Consider the following 8,466-nt stretch of genomic DNA (forward strand, 5'->3'; position numbering starts at 1 on the left):
GTTTCTGTTTACTAGCCTACCATGTTCAAAGAGGAAATTAAGAAAAATTTAAAGGATTTTTTCCCATAACTATGCAGTATATTAGATAATCAGACAACTCATTTTCAGTGACAAGAATGCTAAATAAGAAAAGGATTCTTTTGGCAAAATGAAACTAACTCAGAAGATATGAATGGATGATTGAAAAGCTACTGGGGATGCCCAGAGGACATCACGCATCTCCTTTACAGGAAATTACAGCAGGAGAGAGAGCAGGCAAAGGGAGCAAAAGGGTAATAAAAATTTATTTTAATTAAATTATTCTACAATAAAACTAAAAGGAATCTAAAAACAATGGCTATTATCTTCATCATGCCTCTTGAATGCCCTGTGTAAGAAATTATTTGGGGATGAGAGCTGAGATGGTCACAAACTATTTCAGCCTGGCTCTCTCTTCTCTTTCCTTCTCTGAGTGCTTTCTCCCTTTGTCTCTGTCTCTCAACACTCTACTTCCTCCCTGTTTCATCTTGTCTTGCAGAAGGTATGACCTCAGTAAAGACTCTGGTGCTTCCTTACCTTCTCAAGCACAGCGCTATCAGAGGACTATATCGCTGTGGGTTAAAATTGGCATTAAGGCAAACTGTTGCTCTATCTGCAGCATGTTTTACCTTTAAAATCTGTCACATTCTGAGAGATACAGCTGCCAGGAAAGCTGGGTTTCCAGGAAACAATAATTTTCCTTTTTTTATCAGCATAATCTAGATCTAGATTTGCTTTAAAAAATCTTGTGGCATTAAGCATCCATATTTTCCAAATAAAATATTGAATCATGTGGTCTAATAAAGGATGTTTCACCATTTATAAATTTAAATAGAAAGCACTACAAGCTCATGAAAAATAAGTTGCATTTAGCTGCATATTGAATAAATTTACTTTATTGAAAAATAAAATTTTAAGAAACCCAGACCATCCTGGAAACCCCAGATTCATGGTCATCATTATTTCTACCAGGCGGTTCAGACTGCTGTTGTAAAGCCCACAATTTATTTTGTGCAGTATCTGCCAGTGCCTCAAAAACTGCAGGAAAAAAAAAGTTTTTTATTCCATGTGAAATCATGTGAACTGAGCATTTGGCAAGCTTCATTATCCCAGGAGTCTGGTTCAGTAGTGTGTTGTCTGGCACACTAAATGCTCAATAAATGTAGATTGAATAAATGAACAAATGCATGAACAATTCAAGATTGGCCATATAGATAGCAGGCCAAATTCCCTCTCTGCCAGGACCCAGTGAAAAGCTCTTAAGATCCATCTGGAGGAATGACTGCTCAGGACATTTGGTCCTATAAGGAGAGAAATCTTTATAATTAATCATTGGTTTAACTAATTTTATCAAGGTGTATCAACTTAAGTTATCACCATGAAGATGTTTTTTGTTTGTTTTTTCCCTTCTCACTAGATTTTAGTTTCCCTAGTGATATCTGACTCAAATTTTATGGCATCTCAGACTGATTTTGGTGTTCGCCATGTAAAAACTTTGATCTCATATTCAATTCACAGGACTCTTTCTCTACTCACCTCCCCCCGCCAGGTAGACTAGACTGGTGGCTCCTGCAGCTATAGAAGGATGTGGAGAGCAAATGATTGGGTTTCTTCTTTCAAGCCATTCCCACCATCTTTGCTGTCATTTCCTTTCTGGGGTTGGATCAGGGATGAAGGGGTGGAAAGAACACATTCCACAGGTGACTGCTTACAGCATATCAGCCTCTCTTTGTCACGCCATCCCAGTGTTGTCCTTATTTCCCATTCCCCATCAGATGCTGACTTCTTCATGGAAGCCGTCTGTGGGTTCTCGGGGAGTGTCACGCTACAAAACTGTCTTACATAAGGTAACTGACTGGGACTTGGCTTTTTCTGCTTCTCCTCAGACCCTACTCCAGATGATCCTCTCCACATCCTTTTAATGTTAGGTTCCCTTTGCCCAGTGGGTGGCACCAGGAAGGGAACAGTGATGGAACAGAGCTTAATTCTCAGCCTCCAGCTCACCTTCAGTCAGATTCCACTCACATGCCCTTGCCATACCAAACATCGGCATGCACCCTGGAACTTTCTTTTTCAACTCTGTCACATCCCTCTGCTCCTTTTCTCCACATTCAAACCTGAAGAACAAATGATCCATCCATTCAGTGGCTCAGCATTCTCTAACATATTATCCTTACTCTTTACCTTATATGAGGGTTGTGGGGAGGACGGGAAAGTCAGCTTGGCCACTCCCAATCTTGTGGGAAGGTGGGAAAACACATCATGTAATCCCTTCTTTGGGGGAATGAAATTGCTACTACTCTATGCCATTCATATTTCTCTAAAAGATGGCATTTCATTCTCTCTGCAGAGCTATTTAAATACGTGAGGTAAAGGGAGAGTAGGTGTACCGTCCATTAAACTTTGTCCATGGCCTCTCTTGTGGAGAAGTAACTGGATTAACTGATTGAGATGCACTACTCTTAAATTTTAAGGTAATCAATGCCTATTATCCTCACTTGTGGATGCTGGTTGAGTCATCTGCCAAAAACAAAATCAGAAGGCTGAAAGCTTACCATGGGCCCAGGCCTCTCTCTCACACACAGTGCTCTACACATAACAAGCCATTTGTTTTTCACACAACAACTCTAGGAACAGAGGAAATGAGTATGTTCATTTTATAGTTAATTTTTAAAATTTTTTTTCCATATATTCATGACTTTGCATCAGGTGACCATATTACTCAGTGGTTAACAAACAGGTTAGATATTTTAAAATTCATTTGAAAAAATTATGTTAATTTAGAAGATATTATCACTTTACATGATGAGATCAGTACTGTTGTGACTTTCATTTACAATAATTTATGCAACTGCACCAAACCTGTAAATGTTAGAATAAGAACTAATTGTTTCAATCCCATGGCCAATGTTCCTCCTCGATTCTGCGCTGTTAAGGGTAACTTGAACATTACTTGTTAAAGGCCCAATGGTTCTATTTCAAAACATCTGTGCCATGCATCAAGATATGTATATGGTAAGCGCTATGTGCACTTAAAATACATAAAATAACAAAAGACAACTAAATTCATTCTCAGGGCATTCATCCAGCAAAAAACTTGATACTAGAGGAGCTTTTCTATAAATAAAAAACTGCAGCTATCACAACATAAAATAGCCTTGGACTTCTGGTAGATAACTCTGATGCTTCTACCTGGAGCTTCACTTAAAGGGCAAGCAACTCAAAATATTGAACAGCAAGACAAACTGCACTGCAGAGGAAATCCCACTTCATATGCAAACATATTCACCATGTGGTTATCAAGATTCATAAACATGTTTCATATGTTATCAAGATTTATAAATAGTGGCTATTATACTCCAGAGTATTTTGGTTTTCAGTTTTGGGTTTTATTTATTTATTTATTTTTTTGACAGAGAGTCTCGCTCTGTCGCCCAGATTGGGGTTCAGTGGTGCGATCTCAGCTCACTGCAACCTCTGCCTCCCGGGTTCAAAAAGTTGATTCTCCTGCCTCACCTTCCAGAGTAACTGGGACTACAGGCATGTGCTACCATGCTGAGCTGATTTTTGTATTTTTAGTAGAGAGGGGGTTTGCCATGTTGGCCAGACTGCTCTGGAACTCCTGGCTTGAAGTGGTACACTGGCCTTGACCATCCGAAGTGCTGTTATTAAAACAGATGTGAGACACTGCACCCACCCCTGAACATTTTGTAATCTAATAAACACCCTCTCTACACATTTACTATTTACAAGGTAGGAAAAGAATACTGAGAGTAGTTCAGGTAGCAATATACCGTTCTGCAATATTGGTACTGACACAGTTTCTCATGGAGACTCAAATTTTCATGATACGGAAAGGAAAGTTCAGTTTTACCAGATAAATAACAGAAATCCTGAAGGTACTGGGAATATCTCTCTCTCTCTCTCTCATCATATATATTCTTCATATCCACCCCTTCCTCCTAATTTCTGAAACTGTTCAAATAATCAGCTCAACCGTTATGGGTTAAATGCAGCTAACAAGTGGGTCTCTTTAAAATGCGAAGTCTAGCAAAGGATTAAATTATTACTAATCAATCAGCTATTGATAAGAAGTATTTAACTACATCATTTTAGCAAGTTACAAAAAGCACTGGTGAAATAGCAACGTTTGAGCTGGAAGGGAAAATGACAGTTAAGGAGATAACCACAACAGCGTTCACTCCAAGATAGATTGAGATAGTGAAAAATCAGAAACACTAGATACTTATCCAGAGGATATAGTAAATTATGATTGATATAACGGATATTTTTGACAGAATATTATACAACTGTAAATATTAATGATTGGATAATACATGTCTTCAAACACTGTTGACGTCAGGTACACTGGCTCATGCCTATAATCCCAGCACTTTGGGAAGCCAAGGCAGGTGGATCACCTGATGTCAGGAGTTTGAGACCTGCCTGGTAACATGGCACAACCCCTGTCTCTCCTGAAAATACAAAAATTAGTCTGGCATGGTTGTGTGTACCTGTAGTCCCAGCTACTCGGGAGGCCGAGGCATGAGAATCTCTTGAACCCAGGAGGTGGAAGTTGCAGTGAGCCAAGGTTATGCCACCACACTCCATCCAGCCTAGTCAACAGAGGGAGACTCTGTCTCAAAAGGAAAAAAATAAATTGCAGGAGATTTTAAATATTGTATTTTTGAACATTTAGAAAATCACTCGAAATGCCACAGAAGATTGCATAACATTGGTTAAAAGCACTAGTATATGATTAAGCTACAGGCTGGCTCGGAAGTCAGAGGCCTGCCTTTGAACCCCATCTCTGCTACCTATTAGCTGTGTAATCTTGTGCAAGTTATTTAACGTTTTGGTGTCTCAGTTGTTGCATCTATAAAATAGAGATGATAATGGCACTTATTTCTAGGAGTCAAGGAAGGTTTATTTCCAAGAGTCAAGAAAAGGATGCATGTGAGTAACTTACAACACTGCTAGGTGAATACTTAGTGCTCATTAAACATTAGTTGTTATTATTCACTATTTATGGACATATAGATGAAGAAAATGTAATAATATTCATGGAATTCATGATATCGAATACCTCTGGGGGAAAGGGAACACAGAGGCTGAGAAGAAAAACAAAGAAGATTTCTCCTTTATTCTGTCTCTTTTGTTAAAACAAAACAAATACATAAAACCAAAATGGAAATGATGATGATACTTATAAAGCCCGAATGTCAAAGAGCAGAAGCAACACAAAGGGCAACGTGGGAAAGAGTCAAAATAAACTTTACAATTTCAACCACCTCTGCCCTATTTTAATTGAGGCTCAGCCATGAGAAGGAAACCAGATTAAGAAAGTTAAGAAGGAAAATTTCTTGCCTTGAAGAGCAGTTGGATCAGCTTAAAAAGAAGGCTTCTGAGCAGAGTAGCAGAGCAAGCTGATATGCACCATGAGGCATAGGCCAATTTCTCAGGGAGCCCAGGTTAGACAGAACACCAATAGTACCATCTGCTTAAAAAGAGTCAAGACTTGAAGAGTTTATTCAAACAAGAACAGGGCAGGTGATAGGGTTTGGCAGATGCTGATTGCCTCTTGGACCTCAGTGTGGTATTACTCATAGGCAAAGATCCAAAGAGGTTATAGTTAGCTTGAGAAACACCTGGAAGCTGATGTCAAACAGCTCAGTCTCTGAGAGCCTGCTTTTCAGGAATAGTAGAAGCAGCCGGAGGAGAATGAGCTGAAGACCAGATACTGGACGGCCATGAAATCAACGCCAAAATGGGAAGAGCACAAGCCTGAAACACTGACATAGAGCTACGGGTATAGAAGCCCTCTCTATTTGTCCTCCACGGTGCCCAATTGTGTCTTGGAGCTTGGTGAAAGATTAAATTAACACAACTGGAAGAAGTTAGGTGCAAGTCCCAGGCAGTTTCCATAAGACAGTAGCTCAGAAAGAGAGGTTGCTGCTCTCCCAAATCCCAACTTCATTCCTCCTTTTTCTATTACTCCCCTCTCCCTACAGTTCTCCATCCACCAGGGGACTGACATTGTGTCAAAAAACCTGAGGCTGTTTTGGGAACTCTTGTTTAGAATTTGAACCCATTATTTTACCTTTTTATGTCTCAATTTCTTTATTTCTATAATTGGGAATCTTACATCTATGTTAAGAAGTTGCTGTAAGGAGTAATCACAATGATATGTTTAAGAAGTTTAGCCTAGAGTCTGGTAGCATCCATTACTCCTAGCACTCACTAATCACTTAGTAGGCATTCAATACATATTCGTTTAACTAATTATTCCAAAGTAATGCTAATTAAGTCGAAGTCTCTAGGTGGATGATTGCTAGTAAAACTATTTGAGCTAATCCAAGTGTCTTTTGTTTTTTCACATATAATGATCAGTTATTAAGAATAAATCATTTTAATATCTGGGTTTCTATGGCTAACCTTTTACCTTGTGACACGTATCTTGAAATCTGTATTCTGTTTGACATGTTGTGTTGTAATTTTAAATGCCTGACCTCATGAGTGTAGCAGGAGAACATCATGTTACTGCTCCTCTTGGTTATATGGAACATGAGAACCGGGGTCCAGGTTTTCACAAGGATGCCCAGAAACTGAGTGACCCACATAGCATAGAATCCACTACTTCTGATATTTTACGTTTGCTAGTTTCCTTGTTATCACTCAGAATTCATATATTTTCAGTCCCTGCTTACACATGTATTCTCAACCAGAAACATCCACAATTAGAACTAAGTGAATATACTTCCAAGGGACATTTCTAAGTGGTTTCCAAATGCCTTGATTGCATATCCAGTTAGAAAAAGAAGCGGCTCTAACATACGCATGCTTTTATTATACATACATTCATACATATTATGTCTATATATGTATGTACACATTACATACATATACACTATGATTAAATTTCAAAACACATTATTTTGTGTCAATAAAGGTGGATATAAAACCTCATTTCAATGAATTCTTTTTATGATTTTTTAAATTCATTGGCCATCTTCTTGACAGACATAATTAGATAACAATTGGTTTTACTTCCTGGTGTGGTTGCCAAAAAGCTACTGCTAGAACTACAGCTCTGCCATATGTGCTTTTTAACTCTTTGTACTTTTCTATTTTTCAATAAGTGCACTTGTTTAAGACTTCCATTTTGTAAAGTATTGTGTGCTTAGAATTAATAAACAAGCAGGCTTAACATTGGGTCAATCCCCCCATACTGTGGGGCTCCTGTCTTATTTCAGAGAAGTACCTCATGAACAGTGTGTGACATTGTACAGTGACCCAATGGGTATGCCAGTCCCAATCCCTATATTAAACACTAATGAAACTTGTTATTTTTTATTTCAGATAAAAATTGAAAGAGAAGTTCTAGTGTTTTCTTCCCACACCCTAATGGATCATCCTACTCCCTCACTGGCTATACTTTTCCCATTTAGAGACTACTGGCATGAATGTTTTTCTAAAGTAATATACACTTCAGTAGTAATGACAAATGTTTTGGGACAATACAAATATATGGGAGGGAATCCACTTAAAAAATTATCTGATAAAAATCTGAAACTGAAGAAATTCTGAAGTGTACAAATAAACATGTCTAAATGTTTTTATGAAGCACATGGGCCATGCACATGAGAAAAGAGAAGCCAGGAAGAATAATGTTGACTTCAGCCTCATCATTAATGGAAAAAAAACAAGAAGTTTTGCTGGGACAGCAGCAATCAGAAACCTCTTTGAACATCTCTATATGCATCATATTTAGAATGATATATTGGTTCAACAGGCTTTGCTTTGGCCTTTTATGTGAATCATTGTGTGATATTTATGGTGTTTTTGGACCTGATCTGTTTATAAATGTCATAATCGTCAAGCCAGATCTAGTTGTATTGACTCGTGATTTTCACAGAAGTGATGGTAGAATGATAAATATAGCCCCACCAAAGAAAACCAAATCGCTATCTCTGCTACCATTTTTCAGTGAGAGAAGCCCGCTCCAAAATAGCTGTTGCAACCAGGTCCTGAATCTACCAGAAAGTAATGCTTCATTCATTACAGTATTGCCTTGAATCATTTTGCTGATTTGGAAAGGAAATTTACAACCAACCAACCAACACAAATTCTTATTTTTTAAATCCTTTTCCCAAAAGTAATTTATTTACATTTTGGGGAAGTGAACACCCTACATTGCATAATATATTTATATTTTCTACCTCTTTTTCACTCTTTCTGGTTTTAAAGAAAGGATAAAATATATTTCAGTGTTCTACCTCTACTTGGATAAATTTATGAACACCTGTAAGGAATATCTATGGCATATATTTCCCCATTTAAATTCTATTTTCCATGTCTACAAAACTCAGGTGTGGTAAGTATTTAGTAAGTTTGTGGGAAAGCCAGGTAATATTTTTAGAAAAATAGAAACTCTGTAGGTTATTAATG

The sequence above is a fragment of the Cebus imitator genome, unplaced genomic scaffold (assembly GCF_001604975.1).
Source record: "Cebus imitator isolate Cc_AM_T3 unplaced genomic scaffold, Cebus_imitator-1.0 Scaffold269, whole genome shotgun sequence".
Classification (NCBI taxonomy): domain Eukaryota; kingdom Metazoa; phylum Chordata; class Mammalia; order Primates; family Cebidae; genus Cebus; species Cebus imitator.